Below are 13,116 nucleotides of genomic sequence, written 5' to 3'. Positions count from 1 at the left end.
CAGTTTTATTTGTGTACGTACAACACAGGTCACAGTTTTATTTGGAACACGTTCAGGTTTCATGTCTTTGGAGGGGTACTTAAAATCCCAGCACGGGCCAAAAATGCAATCTCCTTCCTTAATATTGACCCAGTCTGTCATTTCCAACATGCGTACAATGCAAAATGCCAAAATAAAAAAACAGGAAAGTGTGTGGAATATATATTTTATGTAAGTGTATCCCTTCCAGTGTAGAATTTGAATGTTCTCCTCGTGTTTGCCTGGGATTTCTCCAGGTAATCCAGTTTTCTCCCACGTTCCAAAACCACGGTTAATTGAAAAATTGTCCTTTGGTATGAACGACAGGACGGATGCTTTTTCATCTAAGCTTGTCCACATGGCTGACGTCCAATCACTGGCGTAAAGTCGGCCGGGACAGGCTCCAGCACACCCGGGAACCTAATGAGGATAAGCTGTTCAACAAAAAATGGATAGTTGGAAGGTAGTGCATTTTCTTTTTCAAGGGTATCAAATGGGTCCTGGTCACAGTTTGTTTATTCTCAGTCCAGGCTTCATTCCTCCACTAAATCCAACAAAATCCTGCCTGCTCGCTTTTTGTAAACATCTGCAGTGAAAATAAGGAACCATCCGTCACAAGTGCAACGGTTCTGCCTTGGGAATTCTGTACCACATTTTATTGGAACTCCTCTGCAGCACGCACTCAGTCACACGAGTAAAAGCGCTCCGATTTTGTGTAATTTCATAGCTACACTCTGTGAGCTCCGCAATCTCCTTGTCCTTCATCACTGGTTTTTGTTTACAATTCTCTCAAGTCACACAGCTGTCACTAACAGCTGAACGCTTCCTCCACGCTCATCTGTGGACCAAAGAGCAAGGGAACGCTTGACTTCATACACATCTTCATACACACGCACGTACGCACACGCACACAGGAAGAGTCACTATCTCGGGAAACCTGCCTGTGCAACAGAACAACCAACAAAAAGTCAATTTGTAGATGCTTTTCTCGTTTGGTTTCACACTTTGTGTATGTGCGTGCACACCTGGGTCATTCCCACACAGCATGCTCTGCAACTGAATTTCCATAATGCTACAAAGACAAGGACAAGTGTTTACACGATGTATGGTCCACAAACATAACCTCACTATTATGTGAAGACAAGAAGAAGAAGGCAAACGTGGTTGTACTGTAGTATGAGATGGGCCGCAACCCTCAATGCTGCTAAAATGAGAATACAGTGAAGAAAATAAGTATTGCAAGTTGAGGTGGACTTTTAAAGGTGGACTAACAGGTCCTTGAGGGTCAGAATTCTAGCTGATAAGACAGGTGTTCAAATACCTATTTGCAGCTGTATCACACAAATAAATTGTTAAAAAAATTACGCATTGTGATTTCTGGATTTTTCTTTTTAGATGATCTCTCTCACAGTGGACATGCACCTACAATGAAAATTTCAGACTGTCCATGATTTCTAAGTGGAAGAACTTGCAACATAGCAGGGTGTTCAAATACTTATTTTTTTCACGATAGATGTACAGTATGTGTGTACTTCCCGCATAGCACTAGATTGAACTGTCACTTCATAACATGACAAAAACATACATGCGTGTAGTTCAAACATTTTAACTTATACGAATGTGAACTTGTAATAACAGCTGCAGCTTCTTAGGAGTGTGTATTCTACCAATTATTCCATCATTTAATCAAGTATTTAGATTTAAAAAAAATCTCCCGGTTCACTACTAAGTACATATACCATGCGTGTGAGGTTATTATTTTTTGTCCACTTGGGTTACCATTCACACATTGCAATGCAGTATGTGTGACTTTGAATGTGTATGGCTTTGAAAGGCGGGCCCTTGCCTGGCAAGTGTCCGCCAATGAAAGTTTAGAGGGGTCTTATATGGACTCTTTCCTTCTGGCTGGCTACTGACACACCAACTTATTTCTACACAAAGAGCTGCGTGCAACTACAGTCTGTATGGAAAAATCATCCTTGTGTAGCTTCGAGGCAGAGATTTTTCTTCCACCTTTTTTTGTAATGAAATTATTCAAGTTATTCAATATCATCATTGCAGTTCTATTCGTAACTACACGGTTCAAAACTCATCAGTGAACTCGTAGTGAATCAAACATAAGGAAAGGTGTATGTATGTGTTCTTGGGTGGTTCCCAAATTTCTCAGTCTGCTTTAGAGCACCAACGGACATCACAAGGATGGGCTACGATTTGCGGTCTGGCAGAAAGTCAGAATTTGTTCGCCGTTCATGCAAAACTCCTAAGTACACAAAAATGTTAAACCTCTAAGTGAAAACAAGCGTGTGGGCAATTGAAGGTCAGTATACAAGTGTCACCTGATGTCTTTAAAGTTTGAGCGTGTAAATCTGCCTACTTGTGGTTTTTAATGGCTGTAAATATTTCTTCTGGATGTAAACATGGCCTGGTCCAATTCAAACAGGATGCTTCCCCTCTACCGCTGACTGCAAACAGTTGAGGGCTTCGTACAAGCAAGATGCGTATGTTAGCAGTTATGGAGAGCAGGTGCTTTCAAATGAAAAGTTGCAGACATACTGGACATGTATGCCATAATTGCACTGCATGGGGAGTGTGTGAAAACAGGGGGGTGGGGGTGGGGGGGAAATGGTGTAGTGGTCGGGGATGCGAAGGAAGAGCCAAAACAGACGAGGGGAGAAGAAATGTTTGAGGGATCTGGAGAGTATTTGTGTGTTATTGTAAGGATGGCCACAATTTTCTGTTCACTGGGTGGGCCTCCCTTATGACATCATCTAGATTAGGTACGGGAAGAGTGGGAGAAAATGAATGCTTTTTTGTGTTTTTTTTTTTTAACAAGTGTGAACTAGTTAAAGAACAGGTGACAGACAGAGAGGCAACAGAATGAGTCTGTACCTGTTTGCCAAGTCAAAACACTCAAGTGTTGGCACAAGTGGAACTGGTCTGTAATGATTTTGCACAAGGGGTGGGTGGGAACATCCAACCAGATGCCACTAGGGTGACACTTTGCCATACAAAAGTAGTTATCCAATAAATTGACCATGTAACCTTTTTCACCAATGGAATGAATAGAAATGCCATTGCCCACCCCCCCAAAAAGTTTGTAGTAAGTAGTAGAAATAATTAGTATAGTAAGTTTTCTTTCGGCTTGTCCCTTTCGGGGTCGCCACAGCATGTCATCTCAGATGAACGCACATATGTTTGGCACAATTTTTACGCCGGATGCCCTTCCTGACGCAACCCTTCTCAGGGAGTGGAGGCCCCAGTGGGATACGAACCCACAACCCCTGGTTTATCAAACCAGTGCTCTAACCACTGAGCTACAGGGCCTCTAGTAGAAATAATTAGTATGAATACAATTAAATGGGATATTAAAAATTAATCACCTTGTCCATCGCTATATTTATTATTTTGGCCCCTTTTGGTGTACAGTAAGGCCTCGTTTCTTGAACTTCCCCGTTTTCGAACAAATCGGTTTTCGAACAAAAATTTGTAGATTTTTTGCTTCTGTTTTCGAACAAAAATCGGCCCCAGACCAAACCCAGAAAAAAAATTGCACGCGGCCAGACCAGTGCACCCACAACGCGCTTTGTTGTGAATTCCTACGCCACCGAAAAAAACCTGAAAATAACATCATGCGCAGCGCAAGAGGTTGACCCACCCACGACACATTTTGTTATTGTCAATTCGAACACTCACCGAAAAAAAGAAAGTCCCCAGAAATGACATAACGCACGCGGCGCAACCAGCACACTTTTGTTGTTCTGTATAACGCAGCCTCTGAACACAGACGTGTCCCAGTAGTGACTGTTGTTTTTCTTCTTATGGAGGACTGCCGTATTAACCCGCAATCATGGCTCCAAAGACGGCAAGTTGCTTGTTTAAAGTTATTCTGCACTTTTGTTAGTAAAAAAAAAGTTTACGAGGCTGGGGGGCGAGTCGCTACAGATACGGCAATGCACTCCCAGCCTAGCTTACTCTACTACTAAAGCATACATTTTAAGCAAAAATATATATATTTTTTAATTATATAAAGTATTTAAACTACACGTGTATTTCTACTATGCAGTTCATTATCAGGAAAATCTAAAAAAATGCTTTAAAAGCCAATTTTTCTAGGCTCGGAACGCATTATTTGTTTTTTCATTCATTGTTATGGGAAACATCGATTCGGTTTTCGAACAAATCCCTTCTCGAACCGTTTTCTAGAACGGATTGTGGTCGAGAACCGAGGCATCACTGTACATGGCCTGCCTGCCAGGGGAGTAAAACAATACAGTGCAACCAAAAATGAAAACGTTTCACAACTATTGTAAGTGACTCATTAGGCTACAGAAATATTACTCATTTTTCCCCACTGAGAATAAAGAATACACTTGTCAGTATTGTTCTATTTGTTTTTTGTTTACATGTGTTGCTCCACCGTTGCTCAAAGTGTGATACCCACAAATTTACCACAAAGAGCTCTGTGTTTGCCCATCGTTCACATTCCTATCATGTTTTAGCATTACGCTTGTGGACTTTAGGGCAAAGTGGTCTTGTGGTTGTTTTAAATAAACAGCGTGTAATTTGTTAGTATGTTTAGTCTCTTAATCATCAGAATCAAATTTTGCATGACCGTCCCTTGCCATAGAGGTTTTTGGATAAGCAAGGGAAACTATGCATACTTGATTATAGGCGCTCAGTACTTCTAAGTACCTCCGCCTGCAGCCCCTTGTGAGACAATATTTCATTTTGGCCGTTACTGTGACATGAACAGAACAAGAAGCGAACTGAATCAACCGCTCTAGTCTTGCAGCTGCCTTGTTTCACAGTCCGAAACCCCTTCAAAGATTCAACTTCCATGCTTGTGATACAAGTGAGATCACTTTTGTTTACATTTTACGACCGTCTCATCTCAAAGTAAACTAATCCCGTTACCCTGGCAACCTCTTTTGGTTGTGATTGGGTGGGCGTTTTCAGACACATTCCTGTATGTATTAGGGGGAATATTTGGGATTGGACCTACAGTATTTGTCTTGTAGCATGAAGTGTGCGACTGCTTTATCAGCGCTCATTTATCATCTCGGATATATAACGCTTCATAGCGCCGAATCTAAATGGGGAAAAATTGGCACAAAGGGGCTACGCTGATAACTCTGCGCCGGCGTCAGTGGCCAACTACACCAGGCCATCGGTTCCTTCAGGAATGTATTCTTTCCCTCCAGGTCAGAGGTTAAAGGGCTCCCCCCACATGTAAAGTCCAATAGGTTTACATACTTAGCTTCCAGCGGCACGCGCTCGCTTCACTTGTACAATCACTTATTGTGACTTCATAGCAACCTGATCAACTTCATTGCTACCCCAAAAACCTTTATTTAACTGCTTTACATAACGCTCATTTTCAGCATTGCTTGCATTGCTTTTCCTTTGGAAGAAAAAAACAACAACCAGAAATAAGAGTCTTGCCTAATTAACGGCAGGCATGCAATAGTGATGATACATTTGTAAACAGTGGCTTGGGGTGATTATTTACATAACAGTATATGCGGGGAGGAGTCTATGAGGAGAAGGTGCATTTTGGAATAATATTAAACATTAATGACAGTCTTGTAATGTCAAGGACCACAAATACTACACTCAAATGAAATTTTCATATCTGTACTTTACTGAGGGATTTGGATTTCTGGCAACTTCCACTTTTTTCTCCACTAAATATCCAAAAGAAAACATTATTTGATGCAGATCCCTTAATTATCTTTGTCACTCGTTAGTGCAAAGTAAAAATCAAACAAAAGTTGACTTAATTCCAGAAGCACAGAGCAAAAAAAAAAAAAAAAAAAAAAAAGACTAGTCCTGCATGTACTGATTATTTGATCAATAATGGTAAAAATACCCCATTGAATTTCCTTTGGAAAATCAACTACTTTTAAAGATAAGTTTTTGAATCATTGGCAGTTGTTGCTATCAAAAGGTCATAAAAGTTTGGAAGAAAAAAATATTCTGAAGTAATAATTTTCAAATTTTAAATGCCAAAATGTCTTCACCGTTAGGTGTTTTCTGAAGATGCTAGTAATTACATTTTTGCATGTGTAGATTTTTCTCCTAACAAATGTATGAGTGTCTTGAAAGTTCCTTTACTTTTGTTTTTTGCAAACTGCTCTTCTTTGTCACTCAATCAGTCTTTACCGTGAATGTCACCAGAGGGGTCTGTGTGCCGAAGTGCCAGGACGAGTCAGCCATTTTGCATTCAAACAATAGTGGAAAGCAAATGAAATGGTACTATTTCTGATATATGAATGAATATGTATGCATTTGTGAAAGCGTCAGAAAAGTCTTTGATCATATTTACAATACTTAGCAGGGAAATAAATGATTTACTATGCGTAGCAAGCCTCCACACTAATTCATCTGGTGACTAGGCTTTGGTAGGTGCTCCTGTTTCGGTTAGCAAAGGAGTTTAAAAGTGTTCATCAGGTAACTGTTCAAGTTGTGAACTACCTCAATCACAAAACAGTCTCAAAGGGCTTGACAGGCAGATACTTGAATAAGATTGGAAACAATCCCTGATCTAAACCCCCCCGGTCGGGCAAGGAAAAAGTAAGAACCCCATTTGGGGAGAAAATAAAAAATAAAAACCTGAATGTTACATCCTGCTTGTTCTACATGTCTTCTAATTGTAAAGAACCTCATCTTGTATCCATTATGTTAACTTTATTTTCACATTCAGAGAACAGAAATTGTTTTTCATGTAATACTCACTACATTTTTTTTTTTTTTAAATCAAGTGAAAGGTTTCGGCTGCTTTCGTTGGCAGCAACGGAGGCAGCGGTAGCGGTGGATGACTGTGGTGAATGAGGGCGACTCATCAAGGAGCCCCGAGTAGAGAAAACATCAGTATGGGGCGATGGAATGAGTGAAAGACAGATGGAAGCAAAGAGCGGCTGGAAGAAATGTCAATGCAGCTGCTCAAAGTGTCTTTTGGATGTGGAGTGCAAAAGCTGCGCTCATGCGTGCGCACACAAGCACACATTCAAAGTCATATAATACCACACACATATAAACAAATGAGTCCTGATCACATATAACACTCAGGGGTGATAAACAAAGTCCATGCCAGAAACGACTAATGAGTTTTGTGCGGGAGGATCAGTGGGAAGCTTTTAGCATAGTATGTGTGTGTGTGTGTGGTGTGTGTGTGTGTGTGTTGTGTGTGTGTGTGTGTGTGTGGTGTGTGTGTGTGTGTGTGTGTGTGTGTGTGGTGTGTGTGTGTGTGAGAGAGACTGAGGGGGAATGGTTTCGGCGGCGCGTCATCCAGATTGACGGCATGCAAGTGAGTGTACGCTTGCACATCTGCACATTAGAACTCAATGAATGGTGCGCGAGAAAGTCTAACACGGTCATTCCTCAGGCATTACAGCCCATGTGACGCACACAAGTGACTTTTGCAACATGGCGAAGGTCGGCGCGTGTGTGTGTGTGTGTTTTTGTGTGCATATACAGCATGTGTTTGTGTGTGTGTAGTGCCCCACCATGTGCCATCTAAATATAATGTACATTATTCGGCCATCTGTATTTTATTTAATAAGGGTAATGGATCACTTGCAGAGTCAAATATGTGTCCATTGGATATGTAAAGTATTGTGCTATTATGCGCAACTATGACCTGCCGACTGTCCCTACGCTTTCTCTGGTGTGTGGGGGGCCAGAGCCCTTTAACCAGATTTGTTAAAGAAACAATGCATGATTTACACAAACCGATTTGAATTGAAGTTGCTAACAAGAACAAGAGGCTAGGAAATGTTATCTGACTTGTGAAGTTGTATAATGAATACCTATTTGTAATGTGTACACGCCTGGGCACGAACACATTGTTTGCCGTTAGCGATTAGCATTCTATGGCGGGAAACGGCTCGTCCTCAGCCTTGACCCCCTTCCCAGCGGGAAGTCAGAAGTGGTCTTGAGGAAAGGAAAAGCATCGCTCAACAAGAGCGGCAATCGCGAAGGATGCTGCCCTTTGCCTTGAGACACTGACGCACAGATACGCAGCGTCTCTCAGGGACCAAAACCGATAGGAGCCTCAAAAACAATCAAACAGCACAAGGACGCAATTTGATAAAGTAGAATACGATAATGGAGAGAAAGGCAGGAAATGGAAGTGGAAGTCCACTCATTGTTCCATATGTTCACTCACATTGTTGAAAACACTTTCCACAAGCGAAAGTATTTTCACGGCCAGTGACTTAATGCTCATCACTGTGCTCGATTCTGGCACACAAAAGCTCTTCTTCTTCTTCTTCTTGTGTTGTTTGTTTGCTGCAGCCCGGGGGACCTCAGCTTGCTAGTCAGAAGTTGGTCACAACTTCAAGCATGTCCTGCTCTGCATTATTTACAAAAGGGACCTACTGTTCAGATAAACAAGAAATTCTACTAGCAACTGAAACCAGAAATCTATTAGTCATAGCATGAAAGAGAGGAGTCTCTCTTTAGATTTCAGTTATTGGCTCATTGACAAAAATGTGTTGTACTTTTATCATCGATAAAAATAAAGTTCCCTTTTTTTGTCTTCATTAAACAGATGAGATACCCTCAGGATCTCTCCTCTTATCGGAACCGTCTCATTCGGCATGATTTCTTTCGCTGTACAGTGATTTGCGTTTGTTCTGAGCCCCCACCTTCCTGTACCGGATGTACTGCCGAAACTGGATCGATCTTCCATCGCCAAACCTGCAAGCCCCTGACCTTCCTACCTCGTCGTTCTCCTGCTCCTCATTTGTCCCTGACCACGAGTTCTGCCATTGTGCCTTCTGCTTGCCGTTTTCCTGTCCCCGACCGAGGCTGCGTGGATTACGGGCAATCCGTGTCCTGGACCACAAACATCTCCCAAATCTACAGAGACTCTTTATTTGGACTTTGAATCCAACTGCGTTACGACAAACGTATCACTGGACTGGTCACAGTTGATCTTGAAGCTGTAATCTGTAAATTTTGTCGCCCCCATGGCTAGAATTCAGTGGAAAAAAAACAACAGAACCGTAGTTTTCTTAATGACGAGTGCCCCTTTGATGTATCATTTCCACACCTTATTTATTCTCTTCTGAAAGACAGCCATTTTTGTAAATGTACTATTACTGTACATGTTGCTTGAATGTTGTTGAACATCATTTATTTTAGGTCAGGCATTGTGTTGGGCAGCTAAGGGGTCCTCAGAAAGATGTCCCCCCCCATCTTTATTGAACATATTCAAATTACAAAAGAGACAGACCTTCTCTGATCGATGGGTTGAGTTTGTTTGCAACAATTTTTCTTTAATGTTTACACTATATTTAGTTTATGACTATTTTGTGCAAGCAAAAATGCTAAAAATGTTTTTAATCATTTGGAGACAGGGGACTACGCTCCACTGCAATATTTCTGCAACATCATTTCCAGGGTGCCACTGAGTGGGTTAGTGCGGGACTGAGTACGGTAGTCACTAAATTAAAAAAAAAAGAAAAAGAAATACAAGAAGACGGGCTTATTGACAGGCTTTGCGTGTCATCTCCTTTAGTAGTGGCTTCGGTGAAAAGGATGTATTTCCAAACAAAATATTTACATATTTTATGTTCAAGTCATTTCCAACTATTTCCGTTATTTTGAGTATCCAGACAGGTCCCAAAGAAGAAAATAAAACATAGCTGCATTTGTGAATAGTGATTCTTTTTTTGCATCACTTTTCAATGAAAACACATGTTGGCACTTCCGTTGAGAAAATATTGCATCAGCCATAAATTGCCTTTTAACTCCCCCAGAGCTCAATAAAATGAAAATAAAAAGTGTGGTGATAAACAGCACGTATGTGCAGTAACCTTGAAAGCAAGACTTTGAACGAAGCGGGGCTCCACTCACAAGGGAGCTCATTATCAGCGACTGTTGTTCTTTCAAGACGAGTGGGGTGCACACGCTTGTTAAAGTGGTAAAAGCAGAGAATGAGAATGTTTGTTGCGTGCATGCCGCAACCCATTGGGGATTGTTTTGTCCCAAAATTGTGCACAAAATCTCCTCATGATATGTTTCCTGTGCGGCAACGCCCTATTCATGACATCATTACGAGATGGAAGCCAGGTGAGTGTGCCTGGTAGCAACAATGGCAGCAGCGTGTTCTTAGCGTGTTGTGTTCCCATGAACGGGTGCAGAAAGGTTGGCGACTGCGCGTAAATATTTACTCGGCGAGGAGGCCCAAGTACACGATTGGGCTTTTGGAATCTTCAGCCTTTTACAAGCATCGTGAGTGTTGAAATGACATGTCTGCTGCTTCTTCTCAAATTCCACCCCCCCCCCCCCCCCCCCCCGTCCTTCTGACAGCAGGTCCTAGACACACACATACACACACGCGCACGCACGCAGGTTTCTGTCAGACACACTTTTCCATGAATTCTTCTTTTCTTCTGGCACACACTCGCATTCCATTGCGACTGACGCGCTCCGTCCCGCCGTTTGATTCTCCACAAAGCACAAGTCTCACACCGTCCCCCGCCCTGCGTCCACAAAGAGGGCACGACTCAATCGGTCACCTACTCTGATTTCCATTTAAGGACCATTTCAGTGACGCCGAACACAAGACACTTGAAGTCCAAGCCAATACTTTCATGAAACTGCGTCAGAACTTTCAAGGATGTTTTCAACTCGTGACAAAGGATGAATATTCGTTCTCAACCAGAAATTCAGATGACCAAATTGTTTCCACATATGTAATACAACAATATTCACAGACACATATTTATCTTCAAGGGGCAAGTGTTGGCCTCACAGTTCTGAGGACCCGGGTTCGATCCCGGCCCCGCCTGTGTGGAGTTTGCATGTTCTCCCAACGCCTGCGTGGGTTTTCTCCGGGCACTCCGGTTTCCTCCCACATCCAAAAACATGCAACATTAATTGGATACTCTAAATTGCCCCTAGGTGTGATTGTGAGCAAGACTGTTGTCTGTCTCCATATGCCCTGCAATTGGCTGGAGACCAGTTCAGGGTGTACCCCTCCTCCTGTCCGTTGACAGCTGGGATAGGCTGCAGCACTCCTCCGCGACCCTGGTGAGGATAAGCGGCAAAGAAAATGGTGGATGGATGGAGATATATCCTCTGTGAAAAAGGACTATAACTGCAGCTCACATACCACCTTTTTTGTACATGTGTATGTCTGTGTCACTGCCCCCCGGTGGCCAAGGCATGCAGACCAGTAGGAGTGGCACAATACCCACTGAATTAAAGCAAAAGAAAAAAAGTTTTTTTTTGTGATAATTTTGTCTTGTTAAAGCAGATATTACAAAAAATGTTTATCATCCAGAACAAACTAATGGCATGAAGTATATTTCAATGCAAGCGTTGTCATGCAACAAACGAAACTCGCATATCTCAAGGCACAACTGGATTACACTACTTATGGTTTGATGTTGTAAATATGTACAAGATCCATCCATTCAGTCATCCATTTTGCATATCGCTTATCCTCACTACGGTTGCGGGAGTCTATATCGACCAGCGAGGTGGGGTCCACACTGAACGGGTCGCCAGTCAATTGCAGAGCAATACTTTTTTAATCTTCGGGTTATTGTTAAAGAGTGCTGCTGTACTCCCCACTTGCTGCTGTAAAGCCTGAACTTCCCAATTCTGAAACTAATCAATTCTAACTGTATTCAGTATTACTCCATGATTTCATTTCTTTTGTAACTTTACAGCGCAGATGTCTTCCACTTCTTCTCCGCACTTGCTTTCAAGTCACTGTTCTCCTCTTTATTTGCGCTTCACCTTGAACTCACCACCTCGCTACTGCTAATCCTCCCCAAAACAGAACCCCCTTTCACTGCTACTTTACTGCGGCACCCCCGCCCCACCCCCACCCCTCTTGCACTCTGACACTGAACACGCACACAAACTTCTCATTTCCACGTTAACAGCAAAAACACACCGCTGGGTGTGTTTGGGCCTCAGACGGGCTGTGTTATGACACATAACTAGTAGATAATCAGAAGTGTCACATTTTGCTTCACTCACACATACACACAAGCCAAGTGATGGTTCTTTTGCTTTTACTGTATAATAACTTGCTGTTATGCCCTCATATGACTCAACACCACAGTCAGCGATTAACTGTTAGCCGTTTATTGAACAGCAATAGAACAATAAAGGTCAAAGGTTCAACCCCGGATCCGCCTGTGTGGAGTTTGCATGTTGTCGCCGTGCCTGCATGGGTTTTCTCCGGGCACTCCGGTTTCCTCCCACATCCCAAAAACAAGCAATATTAATCGGAGACTAAATTGCTCCTAGGTGTGATTGTGAGTGTGGTTGTTTGTCTCGATGTGCTCTGTGATTGGCTGCCAACCAGTTCAGGGTGTATCCAACCTCCTGCCTGTTGACAGCTGGGATAGGCACAAGCACTCCTGCGACCCTTGTGAGGATAAGCTGCTAAGAAAAGAGGTAGATGGATGGATGAGGCAGTTTAAAGCATTATCATTTTCGGGGTGCAGGCATAGCTAGCTACATAGTCACGATTACACTAAACAACTACTGGTGTGAAAACGTCACCTGGGGCCATTTTAGCCATGTTAAAAAAAAAACATCTGGAAAACTAAAATGGAAAACAGTTTAACTAATGCTATGTCGTCACAATTGAGTACTACATAATTCTCAGTCTTTGTAATTTTTCAGCAGTAGTCTCTAAACAAACAATCTCTGAACTCACTTTATAGACCCACTTAAATACAACAACTGAATCAGTACTTCTACTTTTATAGTTTTTTTTTTTTTTTAACAAGTATACAGAGTGTGAGTTCTTTTTGCCACGTCAGATGGAAAGTTGAAACGTGAACCAGTAAAGGTGAAACAAACGAGGCTTGTGCCGAGGCTAAAGCGGTCTAAATATGCAGCGCAACGCTCAGGCTTCACAGGACAGCGATTAGAGCCGGTGCCAGAGACTAAACGTGTTTCCCGACGGGGCCCGTCGCACATGAGAAGAGGATGAAAGCAGATGAAAGCGGGCCAGAGAGGGCGCAGTTGCTGAATTATCTTAACAGAGGAAAGTCAAGAGCCCAAGCGTGCCAAGCGGGCACCCAACCCACGACTTCAAGAGCCCACTTCCACTTGACAGGAAGC

General features: G+C 42.5%; 1 protein-coding gene across 1 annotated transcript in view; it reads right to left on the bottom strand.

The window, feature by feature from the left end:
- The window catches only part of adamtsl4 (ADAMTS-like 4), a 59,741-nt gene that overhangs the window by 28,293 nt on the left and 18,332 nt on the right, over positions 1-13,116 (bottom strand). The gene's annotated exons all lie outside the window — the stretch shown is intronic.

This window comes from Syngnathoides biaculeatus, chromosome 5 (assembly GCF_019802595.1).
Source record: "Syngnathoides biaculeatus isolate LvHL_M chromosome 5, ASM1980259v1, whole genome shotgun sequence".
Taxonomy (NCBI): Eukaryota; Metazoa; Chordata; class Actinopteri; order Syngnathiformes; family Syngnathidae; genus Syngnathoides; species Syngnathoides biaculeatus.
This window is presented reverse-complemented; position numbering and strand designations above follow the sequence as displayed.